General features: G+C 38.4%; 1 long non-coding RNA gene across 1 annotated transcript in view; it reads left to right on the top strand.

Annotated features, from left to right (window-relative positions):
* Positions 1 to 25,154, top strand: part of LOC144365573 (uncharacterized) — a 59,465-nt gene extending 34,311 nt beyond the window's left edge. The window contains exon 2 of the long non-coding RNA XR_013424168.1: positions 23,870 to 25,154. This is a non-coding gene — a long non-coding RNA (uncharacterized LOC144365573). The remainder of the gene's footprint in view (positions 1 to 23,869) is intronic.
* The last annotated feature ends 2,428 nt before the right edge of the window (positions 25,155 to 27,582 follow it).

The following is a 27,582-nucleotide window of genomic DNA, read 5'->3' as shown; positions in this document are numbered from 1 at the left end:
GATAAGGCTACAGAGATGAACAAGACACCTGGGCTGTCCCCTCCCAGGTGTGTGGCCAATGGCCATAAAACCCAACAACCAAGCAGTTTAGTTAATTGAAAAATATTGTCAGGGAAAAGAGATACTGATACTTCTTTTTCAAAAATTAGAAAGGGGAAAAAGAAGGCCTCCATTTTCTCAAGCATTTCAGTCATTCTTAGGTTATTTTAGATTTCTCTCCAAGCTTAAGGCATTAGCGTCTCCTTGAATCGTGCCTTGTCCCTTTTTCTTAAGATTATGACATGTTAAATGGTGATTTACTCATTTCTGTAATTAGATGTAGTGATTAGAATCCCCTTTATCTTACTCTGCAGTTTTGCTTTATGGGAAATTATGAAAGAATAATAGGTAAAAAGTTCAGAATGGGGGAAAGAATAAACAGAATGCTGAATGGTAAAAGGAGACAGAATGCTGAATGGATAATAAAATATTTAGTGCTTTTCAATTAACTGTTCTCACGATTAGTACACTAGTATATTATATCATAAAAATCATGTCTATTAATTTTTTGCAGCCATTATCTTGACTGTGATTTACTCCCCTCAAATCATTAACAATGCCATTAAAAAGGTGGATGGAGATGAACGTCCTGGATAGAGTTCAGGGATGTAATAGGATTATTGTTCAGGGTCACAGAGAGATTGAAGACCAGCGGATGGAGGGAAGGGGGTTTGAGAGTGCCGTGGGAGGGAAAGGATGGGAAGAAAATGGAAGAGGCAGGCACACAGCCCCAGGGATTGAAAGACAAGTCTACAGCTGAGTGAGAGTGGGGAAGGAGGCCCTTAGCTGAGGCAAGGTTCCCTTAAGCTGAGCAAGACACAGGTTTTGGAAAGCCCAGTGACTTGGAGACTATAGACTTTCCTCATGGTGGAATTTCGTATGCACAAGGAGGAGAAGATAAATATGTGTGTGCATAAGAGTCCCCAGGGTCCTATCAGAGGCAGTGAAGCATTCTTGTCCAGGTTGTGCTGGTGGCTTGAGGGCGGCATTTCCATCCAGCCAAAGAAAGGGCCGTGACTCTTCATAAATAGTTCTCTTCTTGAGAAAATGAGATAAGCTGTATAACCAGAAAAGTGTTAATCAAGTAGACCAGTGAAACCCGAGTGCTGTAGCAGTGTCTTGCTGCTGTGCATTCTGAGAAGCTTACCAGTAGAAACTCCATGTCTTCACTTTATCCACCCAAGTGTCTATTTTCAAGCAATCAATTAATCAAAATTTAGTTAGATATCATTAGCATCTTGAAATGCATTTTGGCTATACATGAACAAACAGGAAATTTTATACTACTAAAAATCATTATTTGGATGATTTTTTTTCTTTTTTGGGGATCAGGGATGGAACCCAGGGGGTACTCTACCACTAAGCCACATCCCCAGCCCTTTTTTATGTTTTAATTTTGAGACAAAGTTCTACTAAGTTGCTTAGGGCCTTGCTAAGTTACTGAGGCTGGCCTTGAACTTGTGATCCTCCTGCCTCAGCTTCCTGAGCCACTAGGATTACAGGTGTGTGCCACCATGCCTGGTTTGGATGATTTTTTAAATCATTTTTTTTTTTAAGTTTTCTTCTCATTAGTGCTTGGAACAATCACAAGGCCTTAGTGAATATAGAATCTATTTGAATTCAGGGATTCAAATCTTAACTTTCTATTTCAGCTTCTCAGGGTGCATGTTGGAGATGCGCCCGTGAGTTCCCTTATGTTGACATTATGCAAGTCAGTGATAGAGACCAGAGTCAAAAGTTTCTGGCTTTTAAATGAACCTTTTGCAAGTGAAATTTGGCCACAAGATACATCTTCATAAAGCAAATTATCTGTCACAATTTAATAAGTTGGAAATAAAAAATTAAAACTGAGTAATCAATCAGACAATACTTTCAGCAGCTTAGTATACTTATGAGCATCATTTTTAAGTTGTGCATTATAGCTGAGAAACATATTATTTCTCTTTAATATGAGTTGTAAAATATGTCAGCATTGATGCTCATTGCCAAATCTTGAAAGAATGGATTGAAACCTTAAGAAATCTTTTAAAAAAGTTCTAATAACAGTATTTTATAATTCAGACTTCAAGTGTTATATTTCTCTACATTGCTACCTTCCTAATTCCCATTATGAATTATATGATACAGGGAAACATATATACATACAATACATGTAATGTCTACTGACTGTATCTGTGTAATTACTCTGAAATAGTCAGTCCATGGGTGAATGTATAATGTTCCAAAGCATACTCATTGCCACCGTATTCATGATCACTTTGGATCCCTTTGACTAAATCAAATTATGGCCATTTTCCATCTCAGAATCTATAATCAATGGCTGAGTTGTATTAAGTTCTGATCACTAGTGTAACTCTTGATTTACAAGTGATATTGGAGTAAAGGTCCCTTTTACCTTTCATAGATCCATTTTCTTACGATAGTAAGGTCTCCCTCTAGCAATGTGGAGAACTCTCCTTACAGGAGAACACAACAGGCTGGCACTTACCATCCAAGTTATAAGAAATGTGTTCACAAGAATGTTTCAGGGAAATCACAGAGTTCTGCAAGGTCCAGAGAGAGAGATAGCCTACAATTTGTCTTCTCCAAAAGGCTGAGTGAAGACTCTTTTTGTGCCAGGGCCATTTGTGTGATTACGAGTGGTTCCACAATGCTAGGAGCAGTGCTTGCTGCTCTCCTTTCCCAGAGGGCATGCAGACCAGTGGTTCTCAGGCTTGGCTGTGCATCAAGGTTTTCAAAATACTGAACCCGTGGAAATATAGTGGCTAAAACAAGAGCCAAAAGTCTATCTGAAAGCAAGGGAAAAAATGAATTTACAGAAGGCAAAGAAAAATGAAATAGAAGATGGACACTGGGAATGCAAGATGAATCAATGGATAACCATTTGTTTTTCAGTTATTGTGTATTTTTATCTTGTATTCAGTGTATGAATACTTTATTATTCAGGACTACATTTTGTCTAATTAGTATGCCATTTAAAATAAAATTTATTTCTTAAAAATAAGTAATGGTTATAATTTTCTAAATAAAATATCACCAGAACTTGAAACAGACAAACAAACAAATAAAAACAACGACAACACATTCTTGAGCCACACTTTAGATACTCTGGTCCAGGCCTTTTTGGGTGGGATTTAAGCATTGGCTTTTTTTTTTTTTTTAATTTTAAAAATCTTCACAAGTGATGATTTTAATTCTGAGTTAAGAATTACTATACAGAGTTATGAAAAATTGTTCTGTGAATGGATAATAATGATTGTAATGCATTCCACTATTGTCATGTATGTAAGAAATAAAAAAAATAAGAAAAGAAAATAAAAATAATTACTGTACTTTGAAGGCAAGCCTAACATTACCTTATTTGTATACAAAGTGACTTAAAAGATTCTGGAGTCTCCCTAAAGAGCGGCAACTCTCTGAAAAGTGTCAAACATTCTCCTTCCAGCAGCCCTCCCATTCACAAATATGGAGGATGAAACTTCTCCCTTAACTTTGGTGAACTGCCTACATCTCAACAATAGAGACACATCTTCTCCGTAAGGAACCACTTTTTTAATATGAAGATGTGTGGAGCATCTGATTATTCATCAGCTGAATTGTCACTAGGTAGTGAGTGGCCACTTGTCAGAGGATTCTTGGTGGTTGAATTCTGGTGACCGAATCTCCATTTCAGATGAAAGTCTGGGTCTAGAAACTCTCCTAGACTTCCTGTCTTCTCTGTGGCTAGGAGAGGCCAAGCTCAGGGTTCCCACTCTTGTGAAGCACAGTCTTGGGATTGTGTCTGGTCCAGGTTCAGTTAGGAGACACTATGTATCCTAGCTGAAGGGAATAACTCACTTGTATAATGTGACAAATGCTATCTGATTCCTCTAGGGAAGGATTTCTCAACAGCAACACTACTGACATTCTGAACCAAATAATTCTTTGTCACTGGGGCTGTCCTGTGCAATGTAATATGTTTGGCAGCATCCCTAGCTTCTACCCACTAGATGCCAGTAGCAATTCCTCCCAGACATGACCATCAAAAAATGTCTCCAGACTAAAAATATCTTCAGACTAAAAGTATTTTCACTGTTCTGAGAGGGAACCTTGTATATTAATGATCAAGAATTATAGCAAAGGTCAGTGTGAACTCTTTTTATATGGTACATTCTATCTCCTTTTTTATTGAATTTAGAAAAAATGGTATACTTTCTCCAGATGTGCTGCACTTACTGCTCAAGTGTGGTCCTAGTTTTGGTGACCTGAGATTCAAACTCTGAGATAGAGATTTGGCTGCAGAGAATTTAATTGGAGAATCTTCCTAGGAACACCTGCACGGAGAGAAGAAAGAGATATGGGCATAGGGAGACATTGAACTGATGGGCAATTGAAATAGGTCCTCAGCTAATCTGAAGAGGAGTGCTGGAGTTGGGATGACCTTTCAGAGTTGCCCCATTTTGAGAAAAGGAAGCCAGATCTCTGAACCCACTCCAGCAACCAATCATTGGATGCCAGCTGATTCCCTACTATTCTCCCCCAGGGACTAAGGTAACTGCCTTCAGGCTAGGGCAATTCCTGTTGAGGTACTTAAGCTGTGATTTGGACAGGGACCAGCAGAGGAGATAAGGCACTCTTCCTCAAGGGTGAAATAGGCAGTGCACCATAGTTTAAAAGAAAATGGGATTAATTGATTCATTTTGTAAAAATTGTGAAGCTGAAAATCTGAGAATCAGAGAGGAATTGTAGTACAAATGTAAGTGGAACTACATAGAGTCTTACATTGGGTGATATATGGTCAGGAGCTGCCATCTAACTAAGGTATCCATATGTGGGCTTTGCTAATGCAAACTATACTTCTGACTTCCTTTTGAGAATGAGCTAATCGAGTCCTCCCTTATCTATCTTAGAGCCAGGAATTATACTCGCTACAGCAATTTTTGAATGGTGTTGAAAGAACATGATAGCCAAAGCAAGGAAGATAGTCCTAACCTATGATGGATTATCCCTGAAACTGTTTAGGCAAAATATCACCTGTCACTATTATGGGTATGTAATAAGAAGTATTAATAAGAAGTAAGAGTATGTAATAAGAAGACTGTTTATTATAGCAGACTACTGGTCGCATTGTTGGGCAGGTCCCCCTGGTTACAGAAGCCATGGATATAGCATATTTAAGTTTGAAAGTAGCATATGGCAGCTGAGTATTGATTTGGAGCGTGTAGCTAGCTGAATGCTTACAAAATTATAATATTGGTTGAGATGATGGGTTAAAGTTTTGTGAATGGCATGCTTTGTTCAGTAATGCCAGGAAAGCTCAAGGGGCACAATTAGTTCTTGACTTTCATTTCAATTGTCCTGGAGAGAAAAAATAAACAGTAGAGAAGAGAAGAGGAAGGAGAAGAGAATGAGAATAAAAGAAGAGGGAGAAGAGACAGGGAGGAGGGGCTAAAGGAGATACTAGAGTAACGTGGTCTAGTAATAAAGTGCTGGCCCAGCTGGCATAACAGATACCTGAAGACACCTTACACTGTTTCATTTGTTGTGCATGGGATTTACTCTTCATTTTCACTCACTCTCAGGCAGACAGACAGACAGAGAGACAGAAAGACCCTTTACTTTTTAAATGATAATAACAATAAAACCCACAAAATATTCTTTTGCTGTTTCAGTATGTTTTTCATTAGTGATTTCATTATTCTGGGTAGTTTCTAATTGATTCCTTGGAACAACCTTACTGTTTCATGGTGGCTGCATAATAACTACAAGGGAACTAGTCTTGACATAGTATTTGTGTAGCAAGCATGCTATGTCTACTTATTGGGGTGATGTAAAGGAGGCCTATGGGGGTTCCTAGAGGGTTGAACCCCATTTTCTGCCCCAAGCCATCCTTTGAATGGCCGTGCCTGTGAGGTGGGACAAGCCAGTGATATTACTTTATTTTACAGTAACTGGAAACTGAATCAAGTTCCTTATTACCAAGGCATCTGCAGGTAGTTCTTTATCAGAAGCCACCAGTCCCTTTCCCACCACCTGAAAACACTTATATGGAGCCTGTTATGGTGACACTGGAAATGCTGCTGCCACTAATCATCATTACATCTCCTAGGGACAGAGTCTGGGGCTACCTGCCACAGCCCTTCCTGAGATGTGGGTGCTTTTTTTGGCAGCTTGCCTAGCATGTGACATAAGAGCTTTCAGCATGATGAGGAAAGGGAGAGAAAGGATTGGAGGTGGCAGGTACAGATGGCCAATCTGTGGGGAGTGGAGTTCAGCAATTTAGAACTCAGACAGGTTGACTTTGCACGTGGGCTTGGTGAATGCTTCCCATTTTATCAAACAGCTCTCTACCTCCTTTTCCACACCCCCCACTGTCACCCTTCTGAGCAGCATGGGAAGACAAAAACAGCTGTGCATGTTGGCGGCTTCAGATGTTCCCACAGAGCTGCACCACAGCATCCTAGGGTCATCAAATATTTAGGAGGATGTGTAGAACTTTGTATGGAGGCCAGAAATGCCACGTGCTCAGGTTTGGATTCCACTGGTTTCTTTTTCCTGCTAGTAGAAAATTGTGAGAAAAGGGAAATGGTTCTTTTAGCAAATTGTATGGTGACCGCAGACTGAGTGTTTTTATACTTGCTATACAATGATGGATTTTTCAGTTTCTTGTTCAAGAAATGGCTAAACAAGAGCAATACTGGAATAAAAACCTATCCGTTCCAGAAGAAAAACACTTTAGAATATTTATGTCTCATGATAATCTATTCATTAAATGTCGTATCCTGTCCCTTTGGGGAGAGTCAGACACTGCAGCCTGTACAGGAGATGAGGCTGTGCAGTTAGTCAGCTTTAGTTGATAAACATGGAAAATTACAAGTGCCAGAAAAATCCCTGGTGCCTTTGGATGCTGGAGAATGCAGCTGGGGATGCTGAGAAACATGTAGCAAAACCGCAAAGCATGGTCTAAGTTTCCACTATTTCCTTTCAGATGTGTGACTTCTTTGAGGGAGAGGTATATAGCTTTTGTATACCCACTTTGGGTAAAATCTGTTTCCTATTTAAATTTAGTTTTTTCTTAACACAGCTAAAATAACTCTGTGGTTTTGGAATCTCATCTTTTTAGGAAAATTGGAAAAATACATTGTAGCTAAATATTATGTTACTTGTTCACTGTCAGTCAATGAGCAGAATAAGTAGATTTCCTTACTAGCTATCCTTGGTCCAGTCCTACTCAACATTTTCTTCATGGCCAGGATGATGAATAGAAACTGTTCATTAAATTTGCTAATGAAAACAACTGGATGGGGTGGGCTTATATCTTAGAGAGTCAGTCTTATACTCTACAGGGAAGAAAAGAAGAAATGGGTGATTGAAAACTAGGGAAGTTTAGAAGGGTGGATTCCAGGTAATATCAGGGAAACCATCAATCTTCATAGCAAAAGAGGGGGGACCTGAAAGTCATAACAGATCCCAAACTATAACAAATGGAAAATAAAGATCCATGTCTTGAAATACACAGGTCAGATATGAGCATTTGACTAGGTCTTTGACTGCTGCCTGGTTACAAAACATTTATTCTGCATTGGAGAGTGAAGATAGATCCCTTTACAATTTGATGAGGGGTGGTATTGTCTTTAACAAGTCCTGGTTGCAAGGAGCTATGGATTCTGGCTTGAAAGTTTCAGTAGAAGAAAGAATCTAACTAGATATATGGATTTAGAGTGAAGACATTGTCAAGGTTTTCAGATTCTGACTCAGACTTTGTAACTCCGGAGTGACCTTGAGCCAATCTCCCAAATGTTGGGTCTTCCATTTCTCATCCTGAAAACAAGGGCTAGATTAGTACAGTGATTCTGTCTGTAATCCTCAGAGAGTAATGGAAGACTGAACTATTTTCAGTGCTTTAAAAGGTCTAAAGAAATAGTGTATTTCCTACTGAGGAATCCACAGTGGCTTTTTAAAAAAAATAAATATAGGTAATAGACAAAATCTTTAAGAACATGAACACATACACCCAGGAAAAATAGTAAGTCTCCTTGATAGTCAAAGCACAGGAAGCACTTCAGTCTCTAAGGTCATGATGACTCTAGATTCTCAGCAGACCTGAGAAACCTTGAAGTTACTGCATTTGTTCTGTATACATGTGGAGTTACAGAAACATTTATCATGGGATTTGTTTGTGAGATTAGAGGGAAGGCAGTTATTCTCACTAGTATGAGCTACGTACTAGTTATTTCTCTAAATTCATTAATTCATGTAATCCTCAAAACCGCTTACGAGATGTTATGTAGATGGAGATGAGGAATCTGAAACACAAATATAAAACTTATTGAACTCATTGTCAGTGACATTTATTAATGATCCGAATTATTTGCAGTGATACGTGGCCACTGATTCCATAGGAATGAGTGGGCTAGATTAGGAGAGCAAAAAAGGGCTTCTAAATTCAACCTTCTCCAATGATAAAATTAAGGGCTCTGGACTAGAGGACCATGTTCTGGGTAAGCCTCTGACACTAAATACTTGTGCGACTTTAGTAGAGTCATTGTATCTTTTTGAAACATAATTTTCTCATTCACAAAATGGGATAATATTTCTGCTCAGTTTTATTGTAGAATTATTGAGAAAACAGATGCTTTGGAAGCTAGAGGGCAATACAAAGGTAGAGGAATGAGGGGGTGATCTCCTGACTCAACAAAGCTGCTTCTTTGTGACATTGGTCATTCATTTAGCCAACATTCACATCATACTTGTCATGTAGGAGCGGAAAGAAATTAAGATCCTAAGGTAACCCCTTTTTTCTGTGTTGAAATGAAAAAGTGGGCAGTGGCTCTGTTGCTCTATTCTTTGCTCAGGTATCCTTGCTATAAAATAATAGATTCAGGTAACAGAATATCCCAAATTCACCTTAGCCTAGTTCTCCCTCATTATTTCATGTAAATATCTTCATTTTCATGCTTCTATTCCATTATTTCCCAGTAATGGTGTTTTTATTGCTGCTCAGTCTCCAGGATGTGAGAAAGCTTTTGCTCCATTCCTTTATCTCATCATTACCCTCTAGACCATGAGGGTTGACAGTATGACCAGTCCAAGGTCCTTCCATTGGTTATAGAAGAGAGGGTGGGAGGAGCCTCTGTACACACAGTTTTCTGTTTGTGCCAAACTATGGAACAGGTGCAGGGAGGCACACATTCATCTTAATAGTTGAATGTTGTTCTGGTTGTGTGAGTAGAGTTGGTGGGACGGGAAGGTGAACAGTTTCTCATTCTTACATGCTGAGAATGTGGACTTATTTCAAAAGAAATGCCCTTAGTTTTTTGCTGTGATAAATTATGTCCACATAGTACCCAACTTCTCAGGTCCTAGGTGAAATACTAATTAATGTCATCTCAGTATTGGAAATTCTGTATTGAGTTTAGGAATCCAGAAGTCTTCTGCTTGAAATATTAAGATCTCATTAGTGCTCTTTTTCTGAACTTGGCCACAAATAACTGATGCATCATGCCAAACTGGCACATGAGCTTGCACATGCAAGCTCAGCCAGAGTGAGCCTAGGAGATGCTAGGATGACAGGATAGAGTTCATGTATTATAGGTGGAAAAAAGCTTTAATTTAAAAAAAAAGTCAAAATAGACACCACAAAGATCCAGTGACTCAAACAAAGATGTCTTTAAAATTAATGTTAATGTTAAAAAATTATTAAATGCATATATATAGACACATACCATTGGGTAGCTTAAAAAGAGTGTATTATGTGCACTTGGGGTATAGCTCAGTGGTAGAACACTTGCTTAATATGTGTGAAGCCCTGGGTTCAATTCCTAGGCCTCTCCCATAGAAAAGAGTGCATCATAACTAGGCAGATATAAAAACAATCTAAACCACACAAGATGAGTCTAATGTTCATGATAGCATTTTGTGACTCTCTCTCTCTCTCTCTCTCTCTCTCTCTCTCTCTCTCTCTCTCGCTCGCTCGCTCTTATTTTAAAAATTTATTTTGGCAGTACTAGGGATTGAACCCATGGGTGGTCTACCACTGAGCTACATCCCAAGATCTTTTTTTTTTTTTATGTTAAGACAGGGTCTCGCCAAGTTGCCCGGGCTGGCCTGGAACTTGCAAACCTCCTGCTTCAGCTTCTCGAGTCACTGGGATTATGTGACTCTCTTTTTCATATACATTTTGTTGTTGATATTAAGCACCTAAGCAGCTTATTTCTTTGTCTTTTCTGTTAATTTCTATGGACTTAGAGAAATAGTCCATGTTCTCTCTTCTTTGAATATCTTCAGCATCATGTTGTTCCCTTATGAATATTTAAAAATTGCAATTATTCCCATGGTTGTTATGTTCCTTGGGAGAAAACTTATCCTTATGATGAATTCAAGGGTTTTGGATCTATAGAAAGATCCATGGTTCTTGTGCTTGAAAGATGTGAGATTTCGGGCAAGTTGTTGTATAGCTCTAAGCTTCTGTTTCTTCTGAGATAAAATGAATAATAATGTGTATCTCCAACACTTGGAGAAATAAATAATACAATATGTGTAGAAGTACTCAACACCTCAGTTAATAGGTACTGTTTCTTTTTACATCTGTTTTTCTTAGCTTTGTGAGATCTGGAGCCAAGTATTGTGTTTCCTGTAACTCTTAATAGAATATTTATTGAGCACTCAAATAATACTACTGAATGAGAGAATCTATACTATGTTAATACCAAAGACATAAAAGTATCACTTTCTTGCCTTTGCCTTACTTTATTCTGGGGCAGTTGATTATTTTATTCACCCTTGATAATTCTGTTTTACAGCTTACATTTATTTCTCTTCTATTGCACAAAAGTAATATCTGGTAGGTATTGTTATGACTGAGAATTGGTTGCCCATCTAGTTATGAACCTTATTTACATTTACACTGACTTGCTACTGTGGTTCAGGCTAACTACATGTTTGTGGAATATGAATAATACTATATATGTACCCTTCAAAACACTGACATTTATAGAAATTATGTTTTTCATGTGAAAACTGAAACAAAAAAACATCTGCCCAATGAGTGTCTAAGGTTACCCAGAAAGTTCTTGTGAGAGTCCTTTTCTATTTCCCCAGGTTCCCTTGTTCTCAGTAGTAATTGCCATTAACAATCTCTGTGAATGCTGCAGAGACTATGATAAAAAGAAAGAAGAGGGCATGAAGAGATTCTGAAGAATTTTCCAGAAGAACTAGGCAGGGCCAAGAAGGGAGAGCACTTGTTATAAGCTGTACTCTTTAAGGTTCTAAAGAAGAGATGCATATCCATCGTTGTCAAATGAGAGATTATTTTAAGCCTACATGGGAATGTAGGGTAGCTTTGAGAACCCTCCAGATGATTTTACTCTTGCTTTTGGGTGCCAGTACTAACATGGCCAGAGCTCCAAGGTACACACTCCAGTCTTGAAGACCTGCCCCCTTGATCACTTCCCACGAAGTAGGCTTTTATGGGATGTGCTTGCCATTTTGTAACACACAGCTCTCTGTAGGGCACAAGGTTTTTTGTTGTTGTTGTTGTTTTGATGTTGTTGTTGTTTTTACTGTAGGTCACCTTGACTTGTTTGGCCTCTCCAAAGTCTGGACATAGTCTTTGGCTTGGGAATCACCAATGAAGAAATGGGGAAAGGGATTTAGAAGTTTTTCTGGTGGTTGGAGCCAGGAGGAAGGGATAGTAGGAGAAGAGGCTCAAAGACCTACATAGAACCTAATTAGAGAAACACTGATTTATGTTGATTAGAGAAGAGTTTCTCAAATTAGGGGTCTCAGGCGGGGTGTAGCTCAATGGTAGCACACTTGTCTAGCATGCATAAGACTGGGTTCAATCCCCAGCTCCACACAAAAAGCAAAAATCAAATTAGGGGTCTCTGAACTTCTTAGGGTCTACCAAGGTGTTAGGCAGCCATGAGTTCTCTTTATGAATTATTATAATTTTAGTTTTACTTCAATAATAACCACAAGATAATGAACATTAGTATATTTGGGGCCATCTATACAGTCATTGCATAATCTTTGCTGAGCAGTGTTTATTGTATTTACAGTGCTATGTGTTGAATTTGAATGCTGTGATTGGATATACCAAATTGATGTTACTTAAATTTTATGAGTTTTATAAGCTTATTTGTAATTAATTCACATATAATTTTTGATTTATAGTTGTTTAAGAGCTATAATCAATCATATGGAGCATTTTCTTTTATAGGTTTATATGTGATCATATTTAATGACATTGTAATGATATAATTCAACACTGGGTAGCTAAAAAAATGACTTCCTTTAGAAAGGGTCCATATTTTACTCAAATTTGAGAAACAATTGGCTGGAGTGGGGAATGACAAGCTTTTTTTTTTTTTTTTAATAAAGAATCAGTTAACAAAAATCTTAGGTTTTATAGATAAAGAGGTAAAATTAAAGACATTATGTAGGTTCTTATGTAATAAAAGAGAAAGCAAATTCCACAAATTTTTTATTGATAAAACACAAATTATAATAATATTTAAGTACTTTTTTCTTGTACTAAAAGTCTATTGAGAAGAATAGAATTTCTGTTTAGAAGGAGATAACGTTTCATTTAGTCGAGGTTCAAAGTTATTGTTCCCTGTCATCAAATAAATTGCAAAATTCATCCATAAAAACATTCTCAGCTTGTTTGTTACACAAAAGCAGACACTGAGCAGGATTTAGCCTGTGGGTCAAACTTTGTCAACATTTGAATTAGAGTATGAGGTATCTATTGGGATGGAGCAATTTACTCAACCTTTCGGAACCTACTTTTTTCTTCTGTAAGCTCTTCTATGAACTGAGGATAGTAAAAACAGCAACCTCTTTGTGCTGTTGTAAAGATTCAGTGTGATAATTCACGAGAGATACCTAGATCACTATTTTACTGCTATTAAATTTCAGAGAATATTTTATACTTACTTTGGAACATGATATAGGTCATTGCAGAATTTTGAGCAGGAAATAACAAAGTGGAAGCTGTACATTGGAAGTCATCTGGCAACAGCATAAAGGGTGGATTAGTGTAGGACCGGGCCAGAAGACACCAAGCTATTGAGCACTGTTAAAATAGCTCTCATTCCTATCATGGCTTCTTGGTAATTTTATTCATGTCAGTTATCTCCATTTTAAGCCAGTGGGGAAAGCTAGTTGTGGAAGGCAGAATAATAGTTCCAAAGATATCTATATCCAATCTCTGGAATCCATGAATATGTTTCTTACATGTGAAATGGGATTTTTGCAGATGTGAATAAGGTTAAGATCTTCTGATGAGAGAAATTTCCTAGATGATCCAATTGGGCCCAATTTATCACTTGAGGCTCTGATAGTGGAGAACCATTCCCTGTTGCAGACACTCAGAGAAATGACATTTCAAGAAAGACTCAGCTCACTGGCACAGATTTTTAGGATGGAGAGATGGGACCACAAACTAAGGAATGTAAGTGCCGTCTAGAAGTTGGAAAAGGCAAAGAAACACATTCTTTCCTTGAATCTATCATTTCTCAATACCTCAATCTTAGCCCAATGATATTTCTGTTGGAATTATGAGCTATAGCCTTTTAAGAGAATACATTCTCTTATTTATTTATTTATTGCTGGTGCTGGGATTGAACCCAGGGCCTTGTGCATGCAAGGCAAGCACTCTACTAACTGAGCTATACCCCCAGCCCTACATTCAAATTTTTAATGCCACTAAATTTGTGGTAATTTGTTAGAATTACTTGCTGTATTACTTTTTTATTGATGTTCTATCTAGTTGTAAGAGATAATGTGATAGTAGAATTAAAGATAATTCCAAATAAGTTTAAATATTGTTATATTCCAAGCACATATTTTATTTTAAACATAAAGAAGATTATTTATTAATAATAATTTTCTTGACTCTTCTGAATAAATGATAAATCAATATTTAAAGAATATCTGAAAGGTGCCAAATTATTGGTATCCATGGGGCCTTAGCTTGGACATACGGGGAAGTTTACCAAAGGTTGGTTCAACAAATTTAACCATTATCTCATGAGTACTTTATCCCAGGGGGCTCTAATAATGATTGTTTTATAGTTCCTATTCATGAACTAGTGAGCCATGTGTGGCTATGATTGGGATGTAAACCAGTTATCACAAGCTGAGGGCTCCTAAGTGTTCCTGGGAGGTGGGAGCAGCAGGTGCCATGCCTGAGATGATCTCAGTGTGTGGTATTGAGGGGTGAGTCAGAAGGCTGGAGGGAAAGAGCCAAGGAAGAAATGGACTTGAGGAATCCCAGGCTGTCCTGAGAGCTCTGACAATGGCTTGAGCTGGCTGGAATTCTCCCCCAACCCATGGCTGTCACTGTTCTATGAGGCTGGGGTAGGGAGGAGCCCTTGATCTCTGGGTTCTCCATCTTACCTTGACATGCTGCTTGACCTGTCCCAGACTCTTCCTCCCACGTTGATCCCCGTAACATTTGGAAAAACTGTAAACAAAACCAAGCCAAACCTATTATTGGTAGAATACCAATGAATATTTTCTTTTGTTCTACAAAAGAAAATGTTTGGCATTTTTTTCCATGACTCAAAGTCTGGAATTCACAGTCTTGGGAAAAGCGCCTTCAAACCATAACTAATCCTGAAGAAAATTTCAAAGAATATGGAGGCCCTTATCATCCCCCATCCAGGGTTGATGCTGGATGACATCAGCAGGGACAGCCATGGGTTAGGGGAGAGTTCTAGCCAGCTCAAGCCAACCTAGTCTGGGTCAATCCAAACTATAATGTCCAGTTAACTACAACTCCAAATAAGACCTGTTTACAACCCTTCCTTCCTTTCTTTCTTTTTTAACCCAAGGGTACTTAACCACTAAGCCTTCTTTTTTTTTGAACCCAGGGGTACTTAACCACTAAGCCACATCCCCATTCCCTTTAATTTTTTTTTAATTTGAGATAGGGTCTCAATGAGTTACTTAGGGCCTCACTAAGTTTCTAAGCCTAGCACTGAACTTGTGATCCTCTCTCCTCAGCCTCCCAAGTTGCTGGGATTATAGTCATGCACCACCAACCCTGGCCAGAGCCTTCCTTTCTTGAACTTGCCTTGCACATTATGGATATGAGAGGGAGCCTGCTAGTCAAAGATATGGAAATAGCAAGAATTAAAAAAAGAAAAAAAGTGTTGCACATTTGTGTTAAACTCCTGAGTTTCTCTAGGAACAAAAATAAGATTCAATACATAAACAGGAAAGAGATCATGTGCACTTAACTGGGATCAAAATAATGCCTGGGATGATTTTTTGAGGGAAAGGTACTCTGTGACTTTAACATTCAAATATAAGGAGAGAATTCCATTGATCCCTGTGGATTAATAGCAACAAAGCACAAGGGAGCATGAACAAGCCTACTTCTATGAATTCATTATGGTGACTTGGGGAAACAGTGTGTTAAGGACTGTTTGTAGTATGTGTAAAGGCAGGTACTGAGCTGGATGAGGTGGCATATGCCCATAAACCCAGTGACTTGAGAGGTTGAGGAAGAAGGATTGCAAATTTGAGGTCAGCCTTAGCAAATTAGACCCTGTCTCAAAATGAAAAATAAAAAGAACTGGGGATGTAGTTCAGTGATAAAAGCATCCCTCCAATCCCCCAATAAATAAATAAAATCTAAAACTTTAAAAAATAAAGGCAATTATTGTATGAGAACTCTTAGAAGCTTAAAAAAATCAGAGACAAAAAATGATAAAGAAGAACTAAAGTATCTCACTAAGTATCTATGAAAAACAATTCTCAGGATGGTTATCCTGAGTTTCTGCTGCAAAGTACTTGTCTGCAATATTTTAAAGACTTTATAGAATTTTATTTTAAAGCCATGACATTAGCACAGTTAAGCCAATCAATGTTTTTTAATAGCCTTTTAAAGGTGCCTTTTTAATTGTGCTCTGTGGGAGGGAAAGGCACATGAAGACTGGAAAACATCTAAAAATGGCTTAGTCAGATCTTTCAAAAATATTTGCAAGTGCAAATTTCTGCCTTTGTTTGATTGCTGTAGAACTGGGGTTAAAGTCTAAGATCTAAAGGGCTTATTCCCCAGTGAAAAAACAATGATTTAACTCTTGTGTAGATTCCATTCAGCTCACACCATAACTAAATATTTGGTTTTACTTTCTTTCCTTTTTTCATTATTTATTTTTGCAGTGCTGGGTATTGAAGTCAAAGTGCATGCACACTAGGCAAGCACTCTATGACTGAGCTCCACCCCCAGCCCATAGCTAAGTATTTGAGATCTGCACAAGTTTCCTTTTAGAGCAGCAAAAGACTTGTGGCTCCATGCAGAACTTTCTTTACCTTCCTTGGGGCCCAGGAGACCTAGAGAATACTCATGGTGCTCCAGCTTGCAGTACTTTGACTATCTGAAAGTTTGCCAGTGACTGCTTTGAGGTTTATAGTTGGAATATGTCCAAACATCTGGACGAATATCAAAATGTGCTATTGCCTTTCCAACTGGCTGGTTGGCACGATGCATGATTGGCCCAATCATCACAGTCCCTCTCCCTTTCTCCATAACTTACTTTTGTATGATGCTTTATTGTTTTAAAAAATGATTTTGTATGTATGGTCCTTTTGGGAGCCCCACAATAGCCTTATGAGACAAGGAAGTTATTATTAGTTTCTATTTTATAGATGTAGAAACTGAAGCTTGGAAATATGGAGAGGTTTACCCAAGGTCGGTCCAACAAATTCAACCAACATTTCACAAGTACTGTAGAATGCTTTATATGTCCCACCGGGCTTTCAAACACCATTCTTTTATAGTTCTTGCTAAGAAACTAGTAAACCACATGTCCCCCAAATCTTCTCACTTCTTCTCCAGCACCATTTCCATAAAACTGTGTTGTCTTTTGAATGGCATGTGGAATTATCTGAAGAATTTACTTTTTAAAAAAATTTAACATGAGTGTTTGTTGGTTTGGAATTATAGCGTAGAGATAGAGGACTGTACAGATAATGAAGATTGGGAGGGTGAATTAACCAATAGAGAAGGACATTTTTTTTTTTTGGTGGGGGGAGAATTTTTTTCACCTGGCATTTCACCAAGCTAGATTATTGTCTCATCACACTACTGTGTGGTGCTATATTGATCAGAGGCCACCTGACCAGGCTGAACAACAAAGTCACAGTTAGAAATCCTGCCTCAAGTCTTTTAGCTGAAGATGTAGGGACTGGTTTCTAGGTTCTATGGGCACTTTGCTAATAGCAATTGTAGATTGGTTTATTCCAATGGTTACACTGGACACTGAATTTAAATATGTTCAGTGGTAATTCAATGGTTGAGCTACTGTGGGGAAATACCTTAGTTTTCTGAATTTCATTTTGCCTTGTGCTAAGTGAGAGTTAAACTATGTCTCAATCCAATCAAAGCGGTAGGACTGTTTGAATGATTCAGGCCAAATAAGCCCTGAGTGATTTCTCATATGTCTCCTCAGATCCCATGTCCCCACCCCTGACATGAGCATGTACATGCCCTCGTTTGTTCTTTTTGAAATATATGTTATAGTAAAGACATAACTGGGGAGTACATGCTTTAATCTGTTCATTTATTCAAGGCACTTTTTTGAGTACCGATCACTTGTCAGGCACTGACCTGTTTAGGGAAGTGCTTGGTTTCCCCCGGGCATTGTCATGGACAGCAAATGAATCATGGGTTCATGTATGATCTGGCAGCATATGAACTTTGTTAGTAGAAACAGTGGGTCAGAGAGCAAAAAGGCAAAGTCCATCCCTGCACAATGAGAAAGATTGAGCTTGGAATGATGCACTGTGGTCTGGGAACCTCATTATTAGCAAGTCACAGACATACTGGAGAGTGTTCAGAGAAAAGCAACAAGGATGATAAACGGGCGGAAAGACTGATTTATGAAGACTCACACAACAAAATATGTATTCTTGGATCAACAAAGACTTCAGAAGAAATGTGATCACTATCAACAACTCTCTGAAGGTTGTGAATACCCCAGAGGAATACACAGTGATTAGCCTGATATTTGAGATGGTGACAAGGAGTTAGAGGATGGCAAATTTTACCTCTGGATCAGAAAAATAAGAAGCTAGAAAATCCATGTAGGCCTGATTGACACAAAGTAGCTTCAAGGGATTGACACAAAGTAGCTTCAAGGGATAACATGCATAACTTATTTTACCTCTTATCTTTTTCTCTGCAGTTGGTAATTATATGTAACCATTTGTTTTCTGTATATACTCAGTGATTTTGTGTTTCCTATTTACATATACCTTCCCTAAAGATGTCAAAAATGAACTATTTGATTTCTTTTTAACCTTCTACTTCAAAGACTTGAAGATAAAAGCAGCTATGAATAAACTTTTTCAAGTTTGCATGCTTAACCTTTGTTGAAGGTCATTGTCATAACGAAGGATTTTATTTGTATGAAAAACCAAATGGGTGAGATGACTCTATAAAACTATCCTAAGTGCCTTATTTAATCAAAAGTTCTACACACACACACACACACACACACACACACACACACACACTACAGTAAGTACAAAATTTTCAAAGGGTATAAAATCAATTTAGGGGCAAATTCAATTCCTGTAATTTTGTCTTCTGAATTCTTGCAAGAGGGTCTGTCTACATGGTGGAAGAAGTATAATACTTAAGATGAATCACCTGAGAATGGCTGGACCCAGAAATCCTTAAAATAGCAGAGATGAAGAGATAAGGCTTTCCACACTCTCATTTCCACACTCTCAGCTGTCTGTGCTGGGAGAGGTGCTGGGCCAAGTGGAAGATTGTCATCAAACTATGAAAGTTGGTGTGACATCCCATCAAAGTAACTAGGTCCTATCCTGCTTAGCTTCTCAGATCATATGGGCTTGGGAGCCTTTGAGTTGGTATGAAATTATGTCATTTGCAGGAAAATGAATGACACTAGAGAGTATCAAGTTAAGTGAAATAAGTCAGATTCAGAAAGACACGTCTTCTCTCATATGTGGAAGCTAGAAGGTGAAATAGAAGCATAGGAGAGACTATTAGGGTAGGAGAAGATCAGGGGGAGGGAGGAAAGAAGGGTAAAGGGAGGCATTAGAGAGTGAAACCGATCAAATTCTGTTGTATGCATGCACAAATATGCTCCAAAGAAACCCACTATTTTATACAATTTTTATGCACCATTAATAAAAAAAGTGGTTGTGGGCTCCACAGCTCTGGTTTCCATCAGTATTCAAGTTCTGGGCAATGACTCCCTGTCTGGATTATAACTAAGGTTAGTGGAGGGGTCAAAGGCATGGCCCAGATTGAGAATCTGAGCTTGGTCCATTCCCTGGCCATAGTGATTGGTGATAAGGTAGGCATGTCATCTGAGCTGTACTTGCAGAATATTTTCTGAGAAACCTGGGGCCAGATCTTTTCTTCTCTTCTTCTGGTCAGTATAACATGCAGATAAAAAGACTGGAACTGGTGGGGTAAATTTGTAATCAAGATGGAGGCCAGCCTGAGAATGAGGCCAGTGCATGGACCAATGCAGAGTCAGAGAAAAACCTTAAGAAACTGGGGCCTGAGCCCTGACCACAAGAGAATAGCCAGATCAAGCTTACATGGAGGAAGCTCTGCCATTCCTGTTGTTTTCAGTTAGTAGAGCTAAAAAGTGCCCTTTACTTATTAAACAGTTTTACCTAAGTTTTAATACCTTATGACATAAGAAATCCCAGTTAATATTCTAAAAAGTGCCAAGCTGTGTGGTACATGTCATATTTTCTGTGTAAGTGTGGAGGAAGATGGCCCATGTAGTTATGGTGATGGTAGGGGAAGGAAGGAGTTGGGGAAGGCAGGAAGTCTAGTGTTAAACTAGACCAGGTACTGGGATGGGGCTTCATAGTCTGTGCTCACAAACCTGCCTTGTTTGTCTACTTAGCCTGTTTTGTAAATCAGAAAACTGAGGCTCAGACAAGTTAAGCAACCTGTCACTCACCCTGGCTGAGTGAGACGTCTGGGACTCACTTCCATGACTCCATGCTTCCTCAGGTCTACAGCATAGGCTTAGATTCAGAACACCTGGGTCTCAGTGGTAGTCACTCAGTTTTGGGCAAGTCACTTACATTCCCTATGTCTTAGTTTCTACGGATGTGAAAAAGTGATGATAATATCCCTCTCTCAAAATCATTGTTAAGGCTAATGTGTGGGACACATTTTGCAAGTTGGGTATGCTAGGTGAAGGTGGGGCATTATTTTTATTGGAGGAAGACTTCAGGGAGGGAGTAACACTTAAAGTAGGGATAGGAAAGAACAGTTGTTTTTTTTTTTTCAGGAAGTGGGTGGGATATGGGCGAACTATTCAGATGAACTTGGGCAAGGGCATGGGACATTGCTGAGGAAGAGGCACTTAGGCAAAAGAAAAACATCTGCTGTGGTAGTTCTGATGGGAATCTCCTTTATCCATCCATTTATTCAAAGAGAAATATATTCACTTAACTCCATTTAGCCTTATTCTTCCTACCCAAGGCCTAGGGTTCTACTGCATTATCAGAAAATGTGCTTTTTCTAGATTTCTTAAACAAAATGTTTTTTTAATTTTCTTCCTTGGCACTTTTATCACTATCTCATATACTATGCCTTTTTATATTTTGCTTTTTAGCTTATCTTTTCCCTCCATTAGAACATAAGCTCCACAAAAGAAGTGTTTTTGTTTGTTTGTTTTTCTTAATTTGATTACAACTATCCTAGCACCTAAACAATATCAGGCATATATATGGTATTGCTCAATAAATATTTGTTGAACAAAATTAATTCCTTCTTTATGTCTATATTATCTGGGCTCTTTATGTCTATATCAGAAGGAAAAAAAACTTTGGGCTGGGGATGTGGCTCAAGCGGCATGCGCGAGGCCTGGGTTCGATCCTCAGCACCACATACAAATAAGATAAAGATGTTGTGTCTACTGAAAAACAAATATTAAAAAAATTCTCTCTCTCTCTCTCTCTCTCTCTCTCTCTCTTTAAAAAAATTATAAAACAAAAACAAAAACAAAAACTTCCTTTTGATCATATTGCACACAAAGAACCTAGACATCTTTAGTAAGCATTTCTCTCCTTGCTCCGTCAGTCCATATGTATACATGTATCATCTTAGAAAAGATTTTGGGAATTTTCTCCTCTTTCTGGACTCTCTTCCAATTCTCCTCTCTCTGATCCCATTCCCCTCTTTATAACCCTCTACCCTCCTTCCAGGTTGCCTAGATCATCTTGGGGCTCTAGCAGTTTTCTTTCTTCCTTTTTTTTCCTTCCTCTTTTTCTCCTTTGTCCTTCTCCTTCTCCTTCTCTTTTCTTCCTTCCTGTCACTAAAAAAGACCTGGTGTCATTTCAGTTTTCAGAACATAACATCTGTGAGACCAACTCCCCTGCTAATGTCAATCTTCTCTCAGAGTCTAACTTTGATGCTCCAGCAAACTTGCAAAGCCTCTGTCTCTCTCCTGGTCCTTCCAAAAATACCCCTCTTCCACAAGAGGATGAGGAAAACAGAAAACAAAAAAAAAACATTTTATCTTGCCATACCTGTATCCTAAATTCACTGATTAGGAGAAAAGATAAGATTTGAACTCTTGATTTGTTTTGATTTGGGCTGAGAAAGTGTATTGTTAACGTACTTAATATTGGAGTCATCAATTTAATTTTTCTTCTATCTTCTTCTTGATTTAATGATACCTTAAACTAAGCAATAGTTAGAAACACACTGAATTATATATATATATATTTTACTGGTGTTATGACTAGAATATTACATCAAACAAACACCAGATACCTGTTTATATCTTCCTTTGCTAACATTTCTTATATTAGTAAACGTTAATTTCTTGGGCTGGGATTGTGGCTCAGTGGCAGAGCACTTGCCTTGCATGTATGAGGCACTGGGTTTGATCCTCTGCATAAAAATAAAATAAATAAAATAAAGGTATTGTGTCCATCTATAACTAAATTTTTTTTTAAAAAAAAGTTAATTTCTTTTTTCCCACATTTTTATTGGTACATTATAGTTGGTACATAATTTATACATAATGGTGGGATTTGTTATTACATATTCATACACACACACACACACAATATGACAACACAATCTGATTGGTATCATTCCCCAGTATTTTCTCTTTACCTCCACTTACCCCTTCCCCTGGTCCCTTTCCTCTATTCTACTGATCTCCTTTCAATTTTTATGAGATCTACCCACCACCTTTTTTTTCCTTTTTTCTCTCTAGTTTCCACATATTAGAGAAAACATCTGACCTTTGACTTTCTGAGTTTGACTTATTTCACTTAACATAATATTTTCAAGTTCCATCCATTTTCTTGCATATGATATAATTTCATTAATCTGTTGGTGGACACCTAGGCTGGTTCATAGTGTGGCTATTATGAATTGTGCTTCTATGTATGTATACATGTATCACTATAGTATGATGACTTTAATTCTTTTAGGATAAATACTTAGGAGTGGTATACCTGGGTTACAAGGAGGTTCCATTCTTAATCTTTTAAGGGACCCCCATCCTGATTTCCATAGCAGTTGTACTAATTTCCAATCCCACCAACGGTGAAAAAAGTGTTCCTTGGTAAAAGTTAATTTCCCCTGTGTATTTTCACTAAGTGATACCAATGTTCAAATAAATCTGTTTTTTTTTTTTTTTTTGTACTGGGGATTGAACTCAGGGGCACTTGGCTACTGAGCCACATTCCCAGCCCTATTTTGTATTTTATTTAGAAACGGTCTCACTCAGTTGCTTAGCACCTTGCTTTGGCTGAGGCTGGCTTTGAACTTGTGATCCTCCTGTTTCAGCCTCCCGAGCTGCTGGGATTACAAGCACGCACCACTGAGCTCAAATCATTTTTAATTAATATATTTATTGTGGGCAAATGGAACCACAAAACCAAGAATATGGTATTAACCAAGAGAAACCCGAAAACGATCAAATCAGTCAAAGACTCCACAATTTGCCATATTCATTCATAATCCCTTGAAATTTCAACTGGACATTTCAGAAGAACTACGGAGGAAGAGATGGACACAATTAGATCTCAATATTTGTTTTTGGCTATTGCCTCTCTTTGAAGCTCAGACCTCCATGCCCTTTTGTCCTGGATATACCTTCAGCAGATAGTTCCCATGAGGCATTTGTACTAAGATCCTTCTGGGTGTGGTTGGAAAGCACACACTTCTCCAACATTTTCTGTGTGGTACTTCAACTTAGCCATCCCCACTCTGTGAAGTGTGTTGCTTGTATGGACTCAGCAGTTGATTTGGTCAAAGAGATAAACAACATTTGGTCAGGATAAACAACCTGTGACAATCAAAAAATGATGTGATTACTTTGTTCACTTCTTGGTGCTGCCAAGCCTGGAAGAAATCTCACCAGTGCAGGCTTCCTGGAAGGTTTTTAGTGTTTCCTGCTTCCGACTGGAAACCTGGAAGATACTAATAGTGAAAAATAGCAGGGTAGAGGAAAGTGGCCTGTTAATATTGTGCTGGTGGTGTTTAGGGGAGGAAATTTCATTCGGGGGTTGATTTTAGTTTTAAATTGACCATTAATCTTGCTTTATGACTTTTGGGAAAAAAAGTAATATTTTCAATCATATTTTTATTCAGTGTGTGCTTGTGCCATATTATTCATTTCCAGGTGGAAGCTTTGGTTTCAAGGACATCCTTTCGTTCCTACTTGCCAAATTTTTCTAGTATTAATTCTTGAACTTCAGCAATAAATATGTGCTAAAGCAGGAGACTGGATTCAGGTGGAAAGCAGGGTCTCTGAAGATCAACTGGAGTACCCAGCTGAAAATGCTTACTTAATTATTATTATTTTTATTTCAGGAGGATCAAATGCCAAATAGCCAAAGGCCAAGAAATCCAAAGTGATCTCAGAAGTGGGAGGCTGCAATGATGGTGGGATTATGGAGTTTCTATACCAGAGAAATATGAGCCAGCCAGCTTCTCATGATGAATGACTGAAAAAATATCATCCACCTACATCTTTGAGCATGCGTTGACTCTGAATTTTTATGATAGTACATGTAATATCATGGAAAGAACTTTCAATTCTAGAAACAAATGATTTCATTGAATATTAAGACATTCTTCAAGTGGGCAGTAATTCATAAGAGAGGGCCTGGAAACTATAAATTTTATTATAGAAATGTAAGGAAACCCAACCATAGATGAAGGTACCTGGGAAATAATGATTGATTGATTTTGAATAATTCTGAAGCACATAACTAGAACTAACAAGTCAAAGGGTTTAGAAGGTGAATTAATATTTAGCCATTCTTAGTAGTGGGAAGGGTTAGCAAGAAATAGGTCATCCTACAGTTTTGTCGGTGGGGTCTAGAAGCTGCTCATCAGGTCTACTGTATGGAAATGAAGTGCATGATCATTAAGGAAATAGGGGAATGAGTTTCAGAACACTTGGGGATTGGGAGGGTGTTGGGTCCATAACTGTCTTATAAATGGAGATAGGGGAAATGGGACTGGCACTCATGAGGGGCTTAGCCATCCATCATATGCCATCTTCTAATTTGTCAGTGGGGCCCAGGAATGTAATGGATATTTATGGTCTTTCCCAAATCTTGCCTTATTACCTTATGAATATATTTGACTTTTCCAATTCCAAGGATTTATGAAAGTTCATAATTTCCTGATGAATTTGGAAAACCACCCAAACCCATTAGGCCCTTATTCCTAGTCTCCAAGACCATTTTTCAAATGTCGCCCTGTTGATAAAGTTATCAGAGCTCCATTGACCTTGTCTAATTATTGGAACTTTTTAAATGTCTTTAATGTAGATGGAAAAAGGGGAGACAAGAACAAGAAAAACTGAAACCATAACAACATGATTTATTACAGGACTTTTTCTCAGGAGAGACAAACAGCATCAATGAGGAGCAATCATAGAAGTTTCACAGTTGTCTCAGAGTCAATTCAACAATTCATAGAGGGTTGGTGTTACATAAACAGCTGCAGAAAAGCAGTTAAATGATTTTTCTACATGCTCTTGGGGGGAGAGTGTTTCTAATCTGATGCAGTTGCTCCAAAGGAGCACTGCTAATGACATCTACACCAAATATCAGTTCAATAAATTGCTTCCCTTCATTAATCTGCATGTCGGTGTCTGCATTAATGGTGTTTACACAGCAGAAGGTCTGAGGGAGAGATAATAAGGACCTGTTTTTAGTGACATATGAGGGTGGATCCCTGAAAACAAGCAAATATATAGTTGATCTCTTGGTTCTGGTGAATCAAAATCTCTTCATATCTTCATTCTTTGACTCCACAGTTATTCTTTGAGTAACTCCTCTGGGGCTGGTCCTCTCTATGCTCTTATATAGCAAGGAAAAAATGATGCTTCAGGGTTTCTAGTTTGGGGTGCACAAAATTAATCACCCACATATTTGATGGTGATGAGAGAGAGTAAAGAAAAACACGTAATTCTTTGAAAGAATGTATGTAATGGCATCAAATTTAGATGGAAAGTAACCATTTTTCCAGCAAGATCCAGACTTTGGGCTGAAGGACATTCTAATATTGCACAGGTAATCATGGCTCTCTGTTGGAGTCTGGAGATACATGAACACTGTTCCTCTATTAACCATCAAATCTATATGTGACTACCCCAAGAAAACAAGGGTCTCCTTATCTCTACTATTAAATTATAGGGCCCTGGCTGGGTGCTTATAGATAATGATAGAAACCATTTGTGCAATCAATAATGGGTACACTGTAAATGAGACACAGCATATCTCTGGGAAACTGTAATATTTAGGCATTTCCTCTGCTACTTTTAAGCTGTGGGTGGTCTGCAAATCGCTGGTAACTAGAGCACCCACTGATGAGTGAGATGCTTCGCTTCAAGATAAACTGGGGCTGTCTCCAGCTGGAGCACTTTTTCTTTCAATTCTGGAATCTGTGAGTGGGCTTACTTGACTCAGGGTCTCTAGAACTTCCTGTGCTCCCCTCGAGAACAACATCAATGGTGCTGAATCTGACTTATTATCAGAGGGTGGAGAAGACAGGGCTCCTCCATTAGTGCTAGCTTGCATGTTTTACTCAGCTTTTTGGGGAGCAAATGACCTGACATGAACGATTAGTGGAGGAAAAGTTTATTTGGGGGCTCACAGTTTCAGAGGTCTTAATCCATAGAAGGGTGACTCCATTCCTCAGGGCCTGCAGTGAGGGGGAACATAGTGGTGGAAGGATATGGCAAAGGAAAGCAGCTTGGGAACATGGTACCAGAAAGTGGGGAGGGGGAGAGAAAGAAAAAGAGAGGGAGAGGGAAGAATAGAAAGGGAGGGAGAAGGGGGGAGGAGGGGGAGAGAGGGAGAAAACTCTACTCACCAAGGACAAATTATAAACTCCAAAGGTACAACCCTCCGGGACCTCCCTCCTCCAACCCATCCTACCTGCCCTCAGCTAATCTCCAAGTTAATACTTATCAGGGGATTCATGCACTGATTAAGTTAAGGCTCCCAGACCCAATCATTTAATCTCTAAACCGTCTTGCATTGTCTCACACATAAGCTTTTGGGGGACACCTAATCTAAACCATAACACTGCAGTAATGCTAGTCTTAGGAGGAGCAACTGCCTGTCCAAGGAAGTGCAGCTCACTGGTGGGAATATGATTGCACCTCAAAAAGCTCATAAATAGTGGAGAAATCTACCTTTCCCATTTCCATCTCTGTTTCATTGAGTGAGGGAGTGGATATGATGATGGGCAGCCAGATGACTGGATGTATCATCATTAGCCTCCTCTTCCTCACTGGTTATGTTTATTGCAGTCTTCTATGCCAGGCACTAAGTTCTATCTATCATCCATCTGTCTATCTGAAACCTCTTTCAATTCTTACAACCATTCCTAGTGCAGTGATTTTCGAAAAAGTGATTTTCAAATTTATCCTCATTATAAATAGAAACTTATTTTCAAGTTTTCAAAAGGAAATGTTAATGCTTTTAAATACAAGGTATTACCCTTTTTTGTCTGCCCATCTGTCTTTTAGGATGTTATTTAGAATTTACTGTGTTTGGCTTTATAGGGTAGGAGGAGGCCAGGGTAGTTTGGGAACATGGTACCAGAAAGTGTTCAAGGGAACTTGGTTACATGATAACCTGATTGTGTACAGATGGTCCCTGACTTAGAACAGCTGGACTTAGGCTTTTCAACTTTATGATGGTATGAAAGTATACCCACACAACCATTCTGTTTTTCACTTTTGGTACAATATTCAATAAACTGAATGACACAGTCAATACTTTATTATGAAGGAAGCTTCAAGTTAGATGATTTCCCCTCACCAGAGGCTAACGTAAGTATTCTGAGCACATTTAAGGTAGATTAGATTAACTGATGATGTATTAAATGCACTTTGGACTTGTATTTTCAAATTTTGATGAGTTTATTGGAACATAGTCTGATAGAAAGTTAAGGAGTATCAGTGTATGTGTCTCCCAACAATGTTCTGAGGGCCACAGTTGTTGTAAGCCTCATGAGGACAGGGATTTCATCCACTTTTTATATGCATTTCCTCCACTAAC

This window comes from Ictidomys tridecemlineatus, chromosome 7 (assembly GCF_052094955.1).
Source record: "Ictidomys tridecemlineatus isolate mIctTri1 chromosome 7, mIctTri1.hap1, whole genome shotgun sequence".
Taxonomy (NCBI): domain Eukaryota; kingdom Metazoa; phylum Chordata; class Mammalia; order Rodentia; family Sciuridae; genus Ictidomys; species Ictidomys tridecemlineatus.
This window is presented reverse-complemented; position numbering and strand designations above follow the sequence as displayed.